Source organism: Trichosurus vulpecula, chromosome 5, assembly GCF_011100635.1.
Source record: "Trichosurus vulpecula isolate mTriVul1 chromosome 5, mTriVul1.pri, whole genome shotgun sequence".
NCBI lineage: Eukaryota > Metazoa > Chordata > Mammalia > Diprotodontia > Phalangeridae > Trichosurus > Trichosurus vulpecula.
Genome location: NC_050577.1, coordinates 292,174,398 through 292,194,695, shown reverse-complemented (window position 1 = coordinate 292,194,695; position 20,298 = coordinate 292,174,398). Strand labels below are relative to the sequence as shown.

Below are 20,298 nucleotides of genomic sequence, written 5' to 3'. Positions count from 1 at the left end.
TAAGGCCTTCTGTCCTCTGCCTTTTGACTCCTAAATTCAATCCTATCCAGCAATCAGCAAGCATTTTATTAAATATTAGGGGCCAGGTGCTGAAGAGAGAAAGACAAAAATAGAGTCCCTGCCCTAGGAGCTTGCATTCTGCTAGAGAAGATTAAAATGTATACATGTAGTAATATTCAAAATAGATATGAGGTAGTGGGGGAGGGGAAGCACAGCACAGCAGCTGTGGGAATTGGGAAAATTAGGAGGTACCCCTTGAACTGCAATTTGAAGGAGGCTAGAAACTCTAAGAGGTGGAGATGAGGAAGAAGTGCATTCCAGGCATGGGGCACAGCACATGCAAAAGCACAGAGATAGGAAATAGAGTATTATGTATGTAGAATAGCAAGAAAGTCGATCTGGTTGGACTGTTGTATGCATAATGAAAGACAGTAATATATAATAAGACTACAGAGGTACTTTGGGACCAGACTGTGATGTTCTTAATATTTTAGCTAGATTTTGAGCCCTGAATCTTTCTCATTGTTCTTCCAAAGATCCCTACCAACCCTACTCCCTGGTAGATCAGGAGAATCTGAGAAGGAAGTCGCATCAGATGTGAACCTTGGAGGATAAAATTCTAAGGATAGGATACAGGCGAGAATGCATCTCAGCCACACGGGACATCCTGTACACAGAAAGAGGGAATGGGAATGCTGAGTTGAGGGAGTAGTAAGACAGTGTGCCTGGATGACAAATTGTTTAAAAAAAAAGAAATAATTTTAAAAACAGTCTAGAAAATTAGTCTGGGGCTAAACTGTGAAGGGTATTAAGTGTCCAGATAAGGAGTTGGCATTTTGTCCTAGAGGTTAATAGGCAGCCATTGAAAGCTCATGAACAAGGGAACAACATGATCAGGGATGCACTTTAGCAAAACCCTTTGGCAACCCTGAGGAGAATAGATTAGCGAGGGGAGAGACTGGAATCCTGCAAGTTAGTGAGAAAGCTTGTACAGTAGTCTAGGAGAGACTAGATGAGAGAAAGGGAGAGATGTGGAAGTTATAATCAAAATACGATTGACAAGTCATGGGAGCCAACGGGATATGAAGCATGAAAGAGAGGGAGGAGTGAAGGGCAATTCTCAGATTGCAAAGCTGAGTGAGTCAAAGAATAGCAGAGAACTAGGAAATTCTCTAGGAGGACAGGTGGAAAGAGAAGGCTGATAGTATTTGAGCTCCATTTTGGATATATTGAGCTTCAGATGCTAGCCTAAGAAAGTGGGTTATTTTTCTTTGTTTAAGGTATTATCAATTCTCAAAACCTGGAGCCTGTCCTCTATTAAATGAATCAAAACCTCTAAGATTCTACAGTACCCTTCCTAGAAAAATACGGTTTATCGACACCACCCATCTCTTCCATTGGTGCAAATAATTGAGTGGTATAGTTATCTTTCCTTTACCATGAGAATATTTGAATTTAAAGATTTCATAATGAGAATCCCTCCTAGATTGTTTTTTCACTGAATCCTGTAATATTTGGAGACCTAGCTCTTAAAAATTCATTATGTCTGTAGAATTTTTTCTTTCCTTTTCCACCTCCCGCACCTCCTTTCTTTCCCTCCCTCTCCATAGCAATTTGCCAGCTGCTGCCATCTCCTAGCATTCCCATGGTGTGCATCCTCCCAAAACCTTCAGCTCCATTCACATGGAGAAGTCATGGTTCTCTGGGTGCTAGTCAGCTGTGGCATTGCTGGCCAATGCTACCATTCTACTTCTGACAAATTACAGCCTCCCCATGCATGGCCTTTAATGAAGAGAAGGAAAAGATAAAGACGTGTCTTCAGGCACAAGGCAGGTTACCAGACCAGGAGACGGGCTAAGAAGACCTGGAGGACAGAAGAACAAGGAATCTGGAGGGGTTTTATGCCTTTAATTATCCATGCCCTGTAGCTTACATCTAGGAAATAAGTGTCAAACTTCAGTATGTGTTGGATGGCATGATCGGGGGGGGGCAAATTTCACGTGTGAAGTTTAGTGAATAGTACCAGCTTATTCATCAATTTAGGGTTTGGGAAAACAAGATCATTAAGCAGATTCTTGAAGTTGCTTCCACAAGGGTTTCACATCTTTCCAATCCTACTCCCTCCTCCTTCCAGTGAGGATGCTCCTCCTTTGGATGCTCCATCCCATCTCACTTGACCAAATTTACTGCCAAGTACTAGAATTCCTATTTACAATTTGGGTAGAAAGGACTATAGAGATCATCAGTTCCAAAACCTCTCAATCTGTACCTGAGCCCAAATGTGGATTTCCTCTGTCCTATGGGTTGTGGGCCAAGATGTTGTGATACAGAACCCCCTATCCCCGGTTCAGCTCGAGTTAACTCCTACCCCCCCAGACCTGGTGTGAGCCAAGATAAAATGTAATAGACATACCAAAATTTGAGTTGATTTCTCCCCAGCAGGACTGACCTGGGAGCCCATTTAATCATGAATAGATAAGGACCACTGTACAGATTGAGCACAATATCACAGAATTTCCTTGTGGGCTGCTTTCACCTGCCTTAGACCTGCTTTTACCTGGGAACAATTGTCACTTTTACTGTAGTAATAGTTTACCTAAAACCTCAGCCTCCTAGTGGTCCACCTAATGGTGAAATCTCTCCCAAGACCCTGGACCTGACAGGTGGCCACTCAGCCTCTTCTCAAATACTCCCAGCCATAGAGAGCTTACTGTGTGTAAAGGGGGACCTTATTCTAGATTGTTTGAATGACTCTGATTGTTAGATACTTCTTATTTGCTGAACTGGGATCTGACTCCCTGTAATTTCCAACCATTCATGAAAGTTCTACCTTAGTGTTTTCCAACTTTATTGGAATGTGTATGTATGTATGTATGTATGTATGTATGTATGTATGTATGTTGTATGTGTGTACGTGTATGTATGTGTATACATATGTACACACACATGCACATGCATATACACACATATATACATATGTATGAATGTACACTCACACACTATTACTCTAGAACTGAGAGAAAGAGAGAGATCCATCTTTCTACATTACAGCCTTTGAGATACTAAAAACAGTGATTGCGTCCCCTCCCTCAGTTATTTCTTCAAGTTAAACCTTAAGTTGAACTCTTTGTATTTGCTAGTGCTTTGGATGCAAAGGAAGAAGAAAAATATAGTCCTTGTTCTTAAGGAGTAGACATTTTAATAGGAAAGACAATATATGAATATTTAGGGGTGTGTGGGCATGTGTGTGTACATACATATGTGTATATATACATACGTATATATGTATACACATACACACACTGGGTACAGAGTGTTCAGGGAAAACCTCTGTGTGTGTGTGTGTATACAGAATGTATATATTTGTGTGTGTGTATGTGTGTGTATGTAAAGATTATCTGAAAGGAGAAAGCATTAGTAGCACAGGGTGAGGAGACACCAGGAAATACATTTGTGACTTGCTGGGGGAAGGGGGAGGTTCTGAATATTACTAAAACACAAAGGTCTCATCACCTTCCTCTGGATGCTCTCCAGGTTATCCTTTCTAAATTGCAATTACCAAAATAAAATGCAATACTTTAAACATGACTTGGTTAAGATAGAGTGTAAGCAGGCTATTTATAGCCCTTCTTCTGAACATTACACATCTATTAATAATGCATTACCTGAGGCCACAGGACTTTGGCTGCCACGTGATCCTTTTATCTCGCTCTGAGATTGCACTTCTCTAATCTCCAAGCCTTTTCCCCCATATGAACTTCTATTAAGTTGCATCTCCCCTACTCTGTTTTTCTGCTATTGATTTTTGAAGAGTTTTGCATTTTCTTTGATACTCCAATATTTCCAGGAACTGGGTTTTCATTAGGGTGGGTGTTTCCTCTGATGATGCAAATTACAATCCTTCTGTGACTTAGTATATGGTCTTGATGAGTTGCTGAAAACCATTGCTCCTTAGCCAGTGTGGTGAGCAATCTTCTCACTTAGTGAGTTTGGTCTTTAGATTCCAGCCTTACATTCCATCACTAGACCTTGATAGAGCTTACATTCCAGTCTTAACTTTTAAGTACCCAGGGTCACTTCCTTGGGTGTGTGATGATCTAGCATAGAACATTAGTTAAAGAGACATGATATTTATACTTATTGACTTTCATCTTAAAAATATATACTAAATCACATGAAATCATTTTTGAGACAGATGATGTTATCTGGGATCTAAAATATTAGATTTCCTCTCAAGTTCTATCTTTGAGTGTGGGAAAGGGGCAATTCCCAAGGAATTAAGGGATTTGCAATAGCCCTTTGCATGTAAAGTCAACCTTGGAATTAATTGAGGGATTTTTCTTTTATTAGTTTAGGATATTGGGAGGTAGTGGTGGATAGTGACGGCTTTTCTTTTTCTTTATTTCATATCTGTGAACTTTTACGAATCCTACACCCAGGAAGCCCCTTATAATTAGTTTGTAAAGATCAATTTTGTAAAATTTCTTGTTCAGAGTTAAGCATTCGTTATTAGGATCACAGAATGAGTTCTCAGCAATGGCCTTCAGAGGTCACCTAAGACAAGCCACTCATTTCAAAGTGAAGCATAAAGGCATGAAATGGTAGAGGCAAGTGTCCCTACTTGCCCAAAACTACACCCCCAGTAGTAAGTACTAGAATCTGTATTTGAACTAGACCACATAAAAGTGTTGTCAGTGATGGTTTGCTTGCCAGAGTAGCCCATACCAAGCCTCTAACCCTCTTCTTAAATCCATAATACATATTGAACTAGAAAATTAATATCACTCTTTCCTATCAGTTTCCCATTTCATCAGTTTTACCTCTATAAGGGCCACCTCCTAGGAAAAACTTTTGCCTGAATTCCCTACTTGTTATTCTGTGCTGAAATTGTGTCTGCTTGTATGCAACACAATAGCATGTAGGTTCTTAAGAGAAAAATTCTTTCTTCATTGTAGCTTTACAAAACATAATATGTAACACATTGCCCTGTATAAGTCACCACTAAAAAAATGTATTCTGGATTAGACTGATTGATTATCTAAGTCTAAAGTGGTCCTTTCTTATTTGGACATTTTTTAAATTTATAGAAAGGGGCAGAACAAGGGACATCCATGTAAGAAATGTTGAAAAAAGCAGTATCAGAATAGGAGTTGGGGAAACAAAAACCTCTGTGAGGATCTGAAAGAAAGCAGCCTCTTAAAGGAAATCATATGACTGTTATGAGGACTTGGCAGGTGATAGCTTATAGTGGTAGAGAGACAAAAGTAGCTTAGTAGGGAGACATAAATGTCAGAGTGACTAGAGTAGAATTAAAGTCAGAAAGAACTAAGTTTAAATCCTTCCTCAGATACTCACTGGCTTTATGACTCTGACCAAGTCAGTCAACCTCTCTGTGCTTTCATTTCCTCATCTATAAAATTAAGATATTACAATTGATGGTCTGTCTCTAAGGACTTTTTCAACTCTAAATAATTGATCCTCTAATCATATGAAAGCTTTATAATTATGACATTTTGGTAACTATGGGACAATTATATATTGCTTGTCTCTAGTGGGTCTGATGGAAGTGTGAATTTTGGGTTCCAACCATAGTATAAAGGTAAGTCATTACACATGAGAAAGCTTTTCTTTGAAGCAAGAGAGACACAGACACTAAAGAAGAAGACAGAAAAGGTGCAAAGAGAGAAACAGACGGTGGAAATAGAAGCAGAAAAAGTAAGAGTAGCCAAAGAAACAGAAATTAGGCTACCCCTTGCTGCTTGAAAAGAACAAAGAATGATGACTAGAGGAAGACAGGCTGGTGCATTTTTGCTGAGAACTGAGCTGATTGCAGACAGATTAGAACTGATTTCCAAAATTATTATAGGTTCCTGGTGAACCCATTTGACCAGAGGATGCTCTACTATTATTTCCAATGTGACCAAGAGGAAGAATAATAAGGGAGTGCTCAAGTATGTTCTAAAAAAATAAAAAATAATCTTTACTGTGATGAGGGTTCATGCTTGTTCATAAAGCTGTATAATATGTAAATGATGTCTGACCAAAAGAATATCAAGGTCAGGGCTGATATGTAGGCACTGGCTTCAATAGGGTTTCTTTGAAGACAAGTGTTATTATAATCGACTTTTTCGAAAAACAGAACTTTCCTCCAATCAGCTCAGTTTCATTTCTAACTTCCTGGAGCTGCTCCATAGCCCTTAGACAAGACTTAACTGGTCAGGTATGAGAAGAGAAGAAACATATGCAGTTTTTCCATTATCATCAGCAATGATGGAAAAAGAAGAGGCAAGAAGACAACAAATGGGTCTCGATTCACACTGGAGTGATTATCCAGTTGACTTTGCCTTCTGATTGCCCATTGACTTGCTGGAGTATGACAACTGCCCAAGAATGATTGAACAAGATTTGGATGAATTATGGGAGCAGTTTATCCTCCATGTGGCCGCAGTGCTCTAAATCACATTTCAGTCCTTTCCTCACTCTTATTGTAGTTTCATTTATTTTCATTGGTTCTTCCTTTCCCTTTATCTTATTTTATTTTTATCTTTTTACACTCCCTTAAATCCCATTTGGGGAAATTGCATTTGGGAAATTGCTCAATGCTTTTGATGGTCCCAGAATGCTCCTTGCTACAAAAACCCATCTGTTTTTTTAATGCTAGTGTTCTCCCAAGGATAGTATGGGGATGTGGATTATGGAATACCATAGGGGTGACCCACAGGGTAATGGAAATTCAACTTGATTCAATAAACATTTACTTAATTCCTACTATGTGCAAGTCACTGTGCTCATTTGTGGATATGCCAAGATGAAAAAAAATTATACACTCCCTACCTTCAAGGAATACATAATTTAATAAGGGGATAATAAGACGTGCAAATAAACTCATTGACTGGGGTGTGGCTAAACAAGTTATGAGACATGAATGGAATGGGATATTACTATGCTGTAAGAAATGATGAATGAGATTAATACAGAGAAGCCTGGGAATATCTGCATTAACTAGTGCAAAGTGAAGTAAGAAGATCCAGAAAGGCAACATGAAAAGTGACCCCAATGTCATAAGTGGAAATGACATCAATCATTCAACTGGAAGAAGAATGAAAAATTACAATGACTAAGCTGGGCCCCAAAGAAAATAAATAAGAAAATACCTCCCTTATACTTCTTCACATAGAAGGAGGCTTATGGTTCCTACCCATAACATTAGATGTTTTCAATATATTGATTAGTTTTGCAGGACTTGCTTTTTATTTTTTCCTCTTTTAAATAAATCTTACATTTTAAGAATTTATTTTGACTAAAGAGGTAAAGTAACTTACTGAAGGCTTCACAGCTAGCAAGCGTCAGGGCCAGGAATGCAATGTAAGTCTCTTGGCCGTAGGAGAAGAACCTGGGAAATAACACTCATGAAATTGATTGGCAAACTACGATTTCTATCTTAGAAAACAGTACTAGATAAAGCTAGCAAGGTAAAGGGGCTACAGATTGGGAAGAGCTTTGAATGCCAAACAAATGACTTTGAGATGAATCACAATAATACCATCACCAGTCAGTCAACAAGCATTTATTAAGCACTTACTATATGCCAGGCACTGTGGCAAGCACTAAGGATACAAAGAAAAATAATCCTGGTTCTCAGCAAGCTCCCATTCTATGGGGGAATCAATGTATAAAAACTTTGATGAGTGCACACCAGTTATGGATGCTGTAGAAGGAAGACAATCTCAGAGTGTACGTACTAGCAGCTGGAGGAGGAGGGGGCAAGAAAGGGCTCCTACACAGTCACACTGAGTCATGAGGGAAAGCCAAGGAAGCTAAGAGGAGATGAGGAGGGATAGTATTCCATGCAAGGGGAACAGGTGGCGCACAAGTAAGGGAAACTGAGGGTCATGTCAACAGCAGCAATTTAATCAGGAGCTATTTCATTGTTGAGCCGCTCAATAAGGAAACTTTCTCTAGCAAAGTAGATCACGACTTGTTCTGTGACTTAAGGTCTTAGATGATGTCCTGGACCAATGAAAACTTAAGTGGCTTGCCCATGATCACATAGCCAGTATGTCAAAGGTGGGCTTTCTTGACTCTGGCCTTTCACCACTATGTTATACTTCCTCAAAAAGAAATGATAATGGGTCACATTTACCCGACACACTAAGTAAAGTTGTAAAATGATTGAACAAAGTAGGAAGCAGCCATATCTGAGATGATGATGGTCCTACCATTTATCACAGAGGCTTACACTCTCTGACTGTGGAACCATATCAGCATGACTATCCATGTTTCCTACTTTAGACAGAGACTGTCTCTTTTTCGAGAAAAGCCAGTGAGAGAAACATGACAGCTTACTGAGGTGTGGCTCAGAGGACCTGTCCCTGCTTAGTGATTATGTCTCTATCCTGTTAATGTATCCACTAGATGAGGACTTGGAAGAACTGAGACAGAAATGAAGGGGGGATGGAGGGAAGGAGAGGGAGAGAGGGAGACAGAAAGAAAAAAGAGGAATTAGTTCATAATTTATGAACAGTCAGAGTCTTAGGTCTACCTGTGCATGAGTATGCGCCTGCCCAACTCTCACAGAGCTGGCATTATTGTGTTCTTCAGTGCCAAACTCTAATACAGGTGGGCAGTGAAATCAAGGAAACTAAGCCTCTGTTGTCTCCCCCTCATAAACTTCAAACCCCAAGCAAAGACAGAGTAATGTAGACACAGACCCTAATATCATAGAACCTAGGTTTGAATTCTGTGCCTACCATATATGTGACTTTGGACAAGTCGCTTTATTTCTTAGAGCCTTGATTTCCTCATCTATAAAAATAAGCAATTGGACTAGATGGCCTCTGAAGTCCTTATCTCTAGATCTAAGTCCTATAACTGAATGATTCTAGTTCAATTAAATTCAACTTAGCACCCAAAAAGAGAAAGAAACAAACAATGCCCTGACCTCAGTCTTGGGCCTACAAAGAAAGAAATTAAATCCCCACCCTCAAGGAGCTTATGGTCTATAGATGCATTCATTTTTCAGAACAATTACAAAAATCTGGAAAATAAGAGCTGATTTTAAAGACACTCAAAATTTCACAGGTAACTTTGCAATGGTCATACTGAAATTCCCAAGGGTGTGCAGTTGGCACCATGGCTAGCTCACCATGAGACAAAGTAGGTTCACCAGTGGTAGATAATGCCCTAATGGACCCCCATATGGAGTCTCGAGTCACAGTTTAAGAAATTCTGAAGGAAAAGTTTAAGAAGCCTGGGTGAAAAGGGTGCTCCTGGGAACTAGAGGGCCACTAGGCCTGAGTCAACATGGGAGACTATGAAGAGCTTGAGCGATGTTACCTAGGAGATGGCCAAGGAGGGTATGGAAGTCACCCCAAAAGTGGAAACTATTTGGAGAGTCAGGTAAAGAGCCAGGTAGATAGGTAGATAGATAGGTAGGTAGATAGTGGAGTCTCAAGTCCAAATGTCTAAGAGAGGGGTTTAGGTATTCACAATGATAGGCAAGTCACATACATGACTTCCTATAGCCCAGAAATTCATAACCCAGGATCCATGGACTCTCCCCACCTCCAAGGTATTTGTGTATGTATTTCAAGGGGTCCATAAACTCATGGGGAAAATTATTTTCATTAACCTCTAACTAAAATTTAGCATTTCCTTCAATTACTTAAAAACATTATTCTCAGGAGTCCCTGGGTTTCCCCAGATTCTAGAAGGGTCAGTGGTATTTAAAAAGTGAAGACTCTCTGCTATTGGCTATGGACGATTGTTGAGCATAACACTGCCCCTGTGTTCTGCCTGCAGATTTATATTTGGCCCTGGTGCAGTCCAGACCCTTGTTATTAAAGTTTTCTCATATTTAATGCTTGTAAAAATTTTTCTTAATCCTCTTGCTTATGGCCCTGCTATTAATAGCATAGCATTTTCCCCTGTTCCTCTGCCTGCCTTCAATAGAGGCAAAGAAACTGAGGCAAAAAAGCAAGGATATAAATTTTGCAGGATTTCTGAGCAAGGTAATGAGAAACTAGGATTAGAACTCTCCTCCTCTGTATTCTAAGACCCTTTGAGCCATTTTATGCTTGTAAGGATTTATCACACAGCTCTGCAATTTGAAGGCAGCCTTTAGCAAGCTCTTGGCAGCTGTGCATTTGGGTTTTCCGTTAGTAACTTGAAGTACCAGAAAGAATCAATTGCAAGACTCTGACTTCCTCTTTTCCTGCTACTCTTTTGACCCTCTGTCTTTCTTGGTTCCACACAAATTATGAATATTGTACTGGTTTTCTTACCTACCTGAATGCCTGAGTATAGAAGGGGGTCTCCAGAGAGGCCCAATATAACTGAGTCCAATTCACTCCATCATTATTAAGTTCCTAATATGTGCCAGACCCTATACTGTGTATGCACTATGGATCAAATGTGGCAAAGGATACAAGGTCATGCCCTCAAGTACTGGTTGTAAAGTCAGGAAGACCTGAGTTTGAAATGTGCCTCCATCACATGCCAGTTTTGGGGCCCTGGGCAAGTCACTTAACCTCTCTCAGCCTCAACTTCCTTATCTGTAGGATAAGAGAACCTATCTCATAAGGATGTTCGGGGGAAAGGAATATGCATTCATATAACACCTACTATATGCCAGGCATTTTACTATAAGCTCTTTACAAATATGATTAACCTCACAACAACACTGAAAGATGGTATTACTATCATCATTTTACAGTTGAAGAAGCTGAAGCAAACAGATTAAGTGACTTGCCCAGGGTCACACAGCTAAGAGGAACAAATCATAAAACATATGATGGTGCTTTGCAAACTTTGAAATGCTCTGCAGAGTCTGTCATAATCATCATCATCATGTTTTATGACATGTACACCTAAGCAGGATATGATACAAGACAGAATATGATGGGGGAGATTTCCACAAAATGGGAGGATTCTTAAAAATTTCAGGAAGAAAAGAATCCATCAGCAAATATTTATTAAGTACCTTCTGTATGCCAGACCAGAGGCTGCAGAGCGCAGTGAACAGAGAGCTGGACGTTGAGTCAGAAAGGCTGGGAGACAGGAACAAGTCATGTTCACAGAGACCAGCACAGTACTGTGTACATAGCATCATAGGATTACTAAATCGCTGAGCTGGAGAGAACATCAAGAGTCCCTAAGCCTCGTCGTATAATACTCTAGTTCTGGACAAACTAGCCTTTCTCTGTTCCTCACACGAGGCACTTCATCTGCCATTTTGCTGCCTTTGCCCAAGCTGTGCCCCATGCCTGGAATGCCCTCCCTCCTCACCTCTGAGATGCCTTGCAGTGCCAGATGCTAGTGCTCTGACCCCCATGGAAGTAATTTGCGTTTACTTTGCACATATTTGTATTCTTTTATCTACACACACGGTGTCTGCCTCTCTCATTAGAGCATAAGCTTCATGAGGGCAGGCATCATTTCCTTTTTGCCTTCTAACAGTCACAAAGTATCTACTGTATGTCTGCTTAATGCTACAAGCTATGCTAGATCTGTAGGAGATATTTAATAAATAGCCTAACCTTCACCTATGCATAAATCCCCTCTAATTGCCTCCCCAACAAGTGGTTATCTAGACTCTGCCTAGCAACCTCACTGAGTAGACATAAGTAGGAGTAGGATGTTTTATGGGCTGAAGGAATGAATGAAGATCCTTTCCAGCTGAAAAGTCTCATATTCAAAAATGCTCTAAGAAAGTTTTGCTATCCTACTTCCTATATTACCTTCCATCTCTCCCAAGCAAAGGACCAGAAAAAAAAATGTATGCAGAGATTTATGCTCACTTGACTTTTTGCTCTTATCCTTTTTGATTAAAAAATACATCAAGACATGAGACAGATAGAAAAACCCATAAAACTTGTTTTACAGCATCGTAAAGGCCCACTGCTTGCATTCTTAGTATTAGCTGATACAAGGAGAGTAATTGAAGATGAAAGTGTGTTGCTTGTGAGGTACTCTCTTGAGGAGATGGCAAGAGAGTCCTGGGTTTTGTGATATCATCCAAGGCTTGACTTGGGCTCACTTTTTTATTTCATTTAATTAGACTTGGCTCAAGAGGTACAGATTTAATATGGCACCATACACCTTGACTCTTGGCATCCACCGGTCTACTTGTCATTCCTTAATCCCTGTCCTCAGATGATGTTCAGTGTCTTCAGCAGCAGCCCAGAAAATCTCACCCTGGGATAATTGTTCTCTTCTTTCTAGTTGTGCACCTACCTTCTAGCACTGTGCCTAACGTATAATACTCATTGAAGAGATGCTTGTTTATTGATTAATGTCACCTAGATGGGAGTTGTGTTGGAATGGAAAGTACCATAGTTACTTGTCTTTCAAGAAAATAGGTACCGGGTGATTAAGTGCCAGCTTCTCTTTTCTCACTGTTCGAGAGAGTCTCTGTGAAATACAAAGTATTCTTGGCCTTTTAAGTTTGTTCACAATTTCTGTAATTAGTAGTAATGTGAGAAAGATGAACATGATGTGGGGCAGTAAAGGGGGGAAGGGAGAGATCAGAAAAAAAAGAACAGAACCGGAAACCTGAATTCAAATTTCAGATCTGCCAGGTTCTGGGTAAATGACCTTAGATAGGTCATTTAACCTTTCTGACCCTCTGTTTCCTCCTTGAAGGTTTCTTCTACAACTAACATAATACGATTCTAATTTTGATTAATATGTTTTTGACCTAGGTTAAGTCCTTTGCCTTTAGTAGCTTCATAATTACTAACAGACATCATCTTCAGATTTCCTGGGTTACTGGGAAAAGGAGACAATAAATCCCCCTTCCATCAAGAAGATCTATCCAGAAATGCATATCCTTCAAGTCATTAAATTCAGTTAAATTAACAAGGCATATAATAATATTGTGGAGGCAACTTTCTGTTGTTAACAGGGCTGGACCTCCTTTATTCAAAATGGATTCATCTCTTGGAAAACATAAAAGTGATCTTTACTGGTCTGTAGTTTTCTCATTGAGCTGGAAATACAGAACCTACAAGGCTTGTTCCCAATCATTAAAGGGATTCTCTATAGAGAATCTAACAAGAGTATACGATATTTAAATGTGATTTGACTAGGACAGAAGAACTAACAAGGGCTTTTAAAGCACACACTCAAGCACAAATACACACTCTCCATCTTTATATTCTTAATCTGTCTCCATTCCCTATTCATTTTTTCCCCTGAATCTTGCCTGGCAGATAGAAGAATAAGCAACAGAATATCCCATATTAGGTACCAGATAAACACTGAATTGAATTTGTCTGGGCCACTTCTAAAGAATATTGGCTCTGGACTCAGAGCCAATATTGGGCTCAAATTGCATATCCATCACAAACTGTGGCTGTAGGATTATAAATTAACTTATCTCAGCCTCAGTTTCCTTATCTGTAAGATGGGTTGAACTAGGTGACCTCTAAGGTCCTTTCTAACTCTTGATCTATAATTTTTTTTCTGATTCTTCCACTAATAATAAATGCAACCTGTTATTTAATTACCAGCACAGAGCTTACATATAGCCCTTGATAAACAGAACTTAATAAATGTTTCACTCATTAATAACTGATTGTTTATTAAGTAACTGGGTAACTAATTTTGCATACAATGCATCAAAAGGCAGATGATAAGCAGTCTCTTTGAGGAGCCAACCCAAATAGTGGGAGCATTAAGGATGCAATCATCACCACCACCATCACCATCACCATCACCACCACCACCACCACCACCACCACCACCACCATCATCATCATCATCATCATCATCATCATCATCATCATCACCACCACCACCACCACCATCATCATCATCATCATCACCACCACCAACATCATCACCACCACCAACATCACCACCACCACCACCACCACCACCACCACCACCACCCATCATCATCATCACCACCACCACCACCACCACCATCACCACCACCACCACCACCACCCATCATCATCACCACCACCACCACCACCACCACCACCATCATCATCATCATCACCACCACCACCATCATCATCATCATCACCACCATCATCATCATCACCACCACCAACATCACCACCACCACCACCATCATCATCATCATCATCATCACTATCACCATCAGCATCTTCTTCAGATAATTTATTGAACCTCTGTTCTGTAGGGCACTGTTCCTGGTGGTGAGGACACATTGTCCATCATAAGGAGGCTTATGACAAAAATACAAATAACTATGTGAGGTAAACTATGCTAATAACCAAAGAGAAGAGGAGGAGAGGCTATTCTCAAACAGTCATTATATCAGAAATGCTTTTTTTAAAAAATAGAGCTTTATCTGAGTCTTTAAGGAAGGAGCATGCTTTAAAAAGTGGCCATTAGGTAAGAAGAAAACAGAAGGAAAAGGGCTCAGAGGTGGGGGTTTGGCTGGCATTCTCTTGGATGTGGAGTAGAGATCAGTTTAGCTGAGATGATGAGTTTTTGTCCCCTTATTACAAGTCTCAGTTCAATAATCATTACTTGGAAGATGGCTCACAACACTTTGCTTTTATCAGGCTGATAACCTTTCCCTGCAGAGTCTCATTTCTTGAGCCTTGAATAAAGGTTCTCTTGATGGTCTGGTTTAATGGCTCCCTCTAGATGGTGCTTGACACAGTCACACTGTTAAACAGAATGACCTATGTTTTCTCACTGGCATTTCCTCCAAGCAATAGTTTCTACTGCTGTTGGGGAGGGCAGCATGATGGCAGACCTCAGGAGGGGTAAAGTGGCGATGAACAGCTATATTTTGTTTGAGATGAGAATATTAATACCCTAATTACCCAAGTTGGAGGTGATGTTACTTAATGTTCAGTGTCCATGTTAATGATTAAAACCCAGTATGTTCCATTCATTTGTGTAAATAATCCTTAACACCCGAGAGATTCAATCATTTACCAGCTCTTCTGGATTTTGTCCCTGCAACATATCTCAAAGCATTATCCTCCTCCCCCTTTCCATTGCCACCACCCTATTACAGGTATTCCTCACCATGCCCTTATATTCTTATAATAACTGCTCTTCCCCCTTCCTCTCTCTCCAGCTCCAATCTGTATTCCATTCTGTTTTCAAAATGGTCTTCCTGAAGGTACATAGTGCTAAGATCAAAGAATTCCTCTCCTCAGAAATTTTCCAAACTCCCAGTGGCTTCTTGAGTAATGTTCCTGCTCTTCTGACTAGTCACAATGTTTATAGTATCTTAAACTGAAAGGTAGGAGGGACTTGAGAGACCAAATAATTTTATTTTACAGACGGTGAAACTGAGGTCCAAGGTGGCTAAATGAACTTGCCCAAGGAATTTGAAACCGAAGTTTCCTGAATACAAATTCATTTTGCTTTCCTTTCCATCATGCTTTCTGCTACATCAGAACAAAGAATCAAAACAGGGCTTTAGTAAGTGTCCTTGTTTTATTTTATTGAAGGATCAGGGAGTGGGCGGAGTGATTTTACTGGTATAGGGAATGCCTAATGAGGAAACCCTCTCCACCAATGGAAGTCAGCACTTTCTCTGAAAATTTATAGTCTCTGAGAGCTGTCTGGGACACTGAGATAGTAAGTGACTTACCCAGGTCACACAGCCAGTAGGTGTCAGAAGCAGACCTAGAACCCAAATTTCCCTTATTTATTATTGACTTCATAATTTTTTAAGTATTTGTATGCTGGAAACTAGAGTATAGAAGAAAACTAACTTCTTTTTATTTTTTTTAAATTTCCTTTGTTTTTATTATTTTACTTTTTATTATTATATTTCTTTTTATGTTTTTAAAACTTAAACACAAAATAAGAAAAGAAAAAAAAACACCATGTGCACAGAAGGACGAAAGAGAGGATTCAAAATATATAGCAATAAATTTCCATTTCAAGAAAGCCTATGTGATAAATACCAAGCATTGTATTGAGAGCTGTCCATATTTTCTTTGCTTCTTTGTAAGTTTTCTTTTGTTCTGTGCTGTGCACTTCCTATTGACTTCTAAGAGGTATCGTGGATAAAGCACTGAACTTGGTGTCAAGGGGACCTGAGTTTGAATCCTGCCTCAAATACTTACTAGCTTTATGACCCTGGGTAAACATTTAACTTCTATGGGTCTCAGATATCTCATCCATCAAATGATGACTTGATGAACTCTGATGTTGCTTCTAACTCTAACTCAGTGATTTTATGATTGGTCAACATAGAGTTGAAGTGCTGCTATAGATCAAAGGCCATCAATGTAGATATAGTAGGTCCGCCAGAGGCCATCTTGTCCAATCCCTCATCTTATAGATAAGGCCCTGAGGCCTAGGAAAGTCAAATCACTCACCCCAAGTTAAAGAAGTGAGTATCATAGGTAGGAGTTCCACGTAGGTCCGGTCCCATTTGGTATAAGCGTAGATGACATGTCTATGAGGTCTTAGAGTTTCCAAATATCTTCTACATACATTTTATCCTTATTCTCCCAATAATTCTGTAAAGTAAGTAGCACAAATATTCCTTACGGATAAGGAAACTAACGTTCATCGAGGTTAAGTTGCTTATTGATGGTCACACAGCTTCTTCAGACTGAGGTCTTTTCTGACTCCAATTGATGTCTTTTGTCTGTGAATAAAGTGAATTATTGAATTGTTAAGAATGTATTCAGTCTTCTAGGTGTCCCCCGTTGTTGGACACTGTAGGTATTCTGAGGGAGGAATGAGACTCAGTCCCTGCCTTTCAGATCCTCAACATTACCCAACAAAAGCAGTTTATGAGCTGGGCAAAGTGAAAATAAATCTCCATCTTTAGGGAGAGGACCATTGTTTTAACCATCTAGAAGATACACACAATATATAATGAGAACAATGCAATAGTATAAAATTTAGGACTGAATTGTGTGGCACAGACTGTCGGTGCTGCTGGAGTTCCAAGATATGAGAAAGAAACGTGAGCTGGGTTAGTTGAGGAAGAGTGTATAGAAGAATTGGTCCTTGACCTTGGCCTTAAAAGATAGAAAGCTTTGGGAAGGTGTTCTAGGATGGGCCTTTAAAGGAATTGAATGTGAAGAGGATAGTAAAGCAAATAGTTCATTGAAAATGGTGCTTTGGGAGACTAGTCTGACAGACATGAAGGATCAAGTAGAGAAGAGACATTGAGGATAAAAGGATAAAACAGTAAGGAGACTGTTACAACCTGAGCATGAGATGATGAAGTCTGGTATCAGTACCTGCAATACAGGTATTGGAAGTAAAAGATGATTGGGGAATTGGGGCAGAGGGCAGGGAGAAATGATGAGCTGGGTTTGGAAAATGTTAATTTTCAGAACTAGCTATGTAGAAGTACCCAGTAGGAGCCTGGGGAGGAGGCCCTCTGTCACAGATGAGCAGTGTCTGTTGGGCAGTTGTCAGAAGGAGGTGATAGGAGCAGATAAGAATGGATGAGTTCATCCACAGACAGAATATAGAAGAAGGAAACTGGATGGTCAAAACAGAGGTCCTCCCCCTAAAGATGGAGATTTATTTTCACTTTACCTAGCTCATAAACTGCTTTTGTTGGGTAATGTTGATTGTAAATTTCATGATGCCTCCCCACTGCAAATATCACCATACTGTGGAATATACTGAATTTAATTCCTGGCACTATATTTGAGGAAGTACATGAATAAGCTGGAGAATATTATGGGTCATGAGCCATGTTATATTAGGAATAGTTTAAGGCAGAGGTGTCAGACATAGAGTCCTTGAGCCAGATGCAGTCCACAACAGAGTGCCACCCAAACAAAACTACAATATAATTGCCAAATATTTAGCTAAATAAATAAAATGCAATAAAACATATGTAATATTAATATGTGGTTTTCTAAGCAAATATGTGGCCCACAGGGATCCTTAGATATAATTTTGTGGCCCCAGGTTTGTTTGAATTTGACTCTTCTGCCTTAGGGACCTGGGAATGCTTAACCTGAACAAGTGAAGACTTGGGGAAGATGTTATAATTTTTATCAAGCACTGGAAGACCCATCATTTGGAAGCAGGATTAGCTTTCTTCTACCTGGCCCTCAAGGGCAGAACAAGGGACGATTGGTGGGAGGTGCAAAGACGTAAATTTAAGATCAATGCTAGGAGAAAATTCCTCATCATGAGGTATCCAAAAGTGAGTTGGGCTGCTTCATAAGCTAGTAGATTTCTCCTTTTATGTAGTTTTCAAACAGAACCTGCATGACCATTCATTAGGAATGTTATCATTTGGGGAGTCTTTTGGAGGTGTTGGTTGGAAGAAAAGGCCACAGATTTGTCTCCCAAGTTTCACATTCTGTGATTGGATGATTCTATCATGGCCTTCAGATGGCCTCCAATTTTGATACCCTCTCCAAGAAATATAGTCACTCTCTCAAAGAGAAAGATTTCTGAAATACCCTTCAGTGACAAATGGGGATATATTGAAGGCCTGTTCAATAGAATTCAATAGAATTATAGAGAGACCTTCCATTTCTGGGAACCAAACCAATGAGTCTATCCAGATGTTGGAACCAATGGGCCATTCTCACCCTGCTACTTTCTGCCCGTGTAATGTTGAAATTATCCAGAGAGCAAACTGCAAGTAATGAAGTCTGGGTCACTCCCCATCTGTCTCACTAAATGCCACTTGGAACGAGGGCCTTTTCATTTGACAATAAAATCAATGAATGAAATATTGCTGGGTTGGAAGAGATGGTGTGCAGAATTCATTATGGAAACCGTGTTCTAGCAGAAGGCAAAAATTGTCCCTATTCCACCTTCCTTCCTGTTAAAATCGACATGGCTACTTAATGAAACCTTCACCTTCTGTTATCCCTTCACCTATTTGATTTTACCCTTTAACCCTTTCAACAACAGTCAGAAGTCTTCCTGGCTTTATTACTCTGTTTTCCCCCTCTTTGTGAATAGGACAAGAGGTGCTTAACTTTGATTTTTTTTAAAATTTTCCCTGTTTTTTGTTGGACTTTTTACCATTTAAAGAAAACCACAGAATTTTAGAACTGGAAGGCACCTCATAGACCTGTTTGTTCCATCTAGATCTTCTCATTTGCAAACCTCTATTAAGTGGGAAACTACTGCTTCCCAATGGAAGCCATTTCACTTTGGGTTAGCTTGAATTATTAGGTAGTTTTTCTTTACATAGAGGCTAAAATAGCCTCTTTGAAATTTCCCACTCATTATTCCTACTTCTGCCTTCTAAAACCATTATGAAGAAGTCAGAATGTTTCTTTCATGTGTTAGACTTCCAAATACTCTAAGATAGCAGTAATGGCGCTCTACTTCTTCTCTTCTCCAGGCTAAACATTTCCGTTCCTCCAACCAGACCAAACCATAAATGGCTTAATGTCCATTTCCTTCACCATCCTGGTTATCCCTGGATGGATCCTCTTCTGGTTGTCAATATCCTTTACAAATGTGGCATCTAGAGTTGGACATGATATTCATGATGCATTCTGACTAGGGAAAATACTAACTGGACTGTTGCCTTCTTTGATATTATTAAAACTAAGTATGTGTATATATACTATGTATATTTTTGTTTATTTTTTTGTATATGATAGAAAGACTATGACTCTGTTAATAAGCTCAAAGATGACACAACTGTTCTGGCTATCAAGTTGTTGTGTTGAGAAAGAAAGCAATAGTCCAGTTGTTATCTAGTTATCTAGTTTTTGCCTCAGCTAGACAACATCATGATATCATGTTTAATTTTGGACACCATGGTTTTGGAAGACTATTGACAACTTGGAGAGGATCCATACAAGAGCACCCAGGATGGTGAAGGAAATGGAGATCAAGCCAAATGAAGCTTAGCTGAAGAAACTGGAATCACAGATTAGTTTGTATATGATTACAGCCCCCAGATTGTTTTAATAGACACTAAAAAACTTGCATTAATATTGAAGAGAATAATAGATGCTTGTGGATCTTGGTTGGCTCTTCTGTCAATGAACCTCAGCCTCCATCCCATTTATTTTGAAATATCTTTTCCTTTATAAGGATCACCTTAACCCTAAGGGGTTAAAGAGGAAAGAATGCAATATGACAGTGCTGGCAAGCAGTGATGATTGACCTAAAACTAGAGTTCTCAACAGAGCAACAAAAAAATGGCCAACTCTACCCTCTTTCTCTTCATTTCACTTTGTTCCCTTTCCCCACCCCCTACTTCAGACTTATCTGCTCCATTTCATCTTAGAAACTTGTTGATCTTGAATTACATCCTCTGCCCTGCCTGGAGAAAATCTGAAGGAAATTTGATCTTTCATCTTATCTCTGCCTGGGGAGAGGTCACAAGGTTAGACT

At 39.6% G+C, this 20,298-nt stretch overlaps 1 protein-coding gene across 1 annotated transcript in view; it reads left to right on the top strand.

The window, feature by feature from the left end:
• Window positions 1–20,298, top strand: part of LARGE1 (LARGE xylosyl- and glucuronyltransferase 1) — a 612,831-nt gene that overhangs the window by 426,294 nt on the left and 166,239 nt on the right. The gene's annotated exons all lie outside the window — the stretch shown is intronic.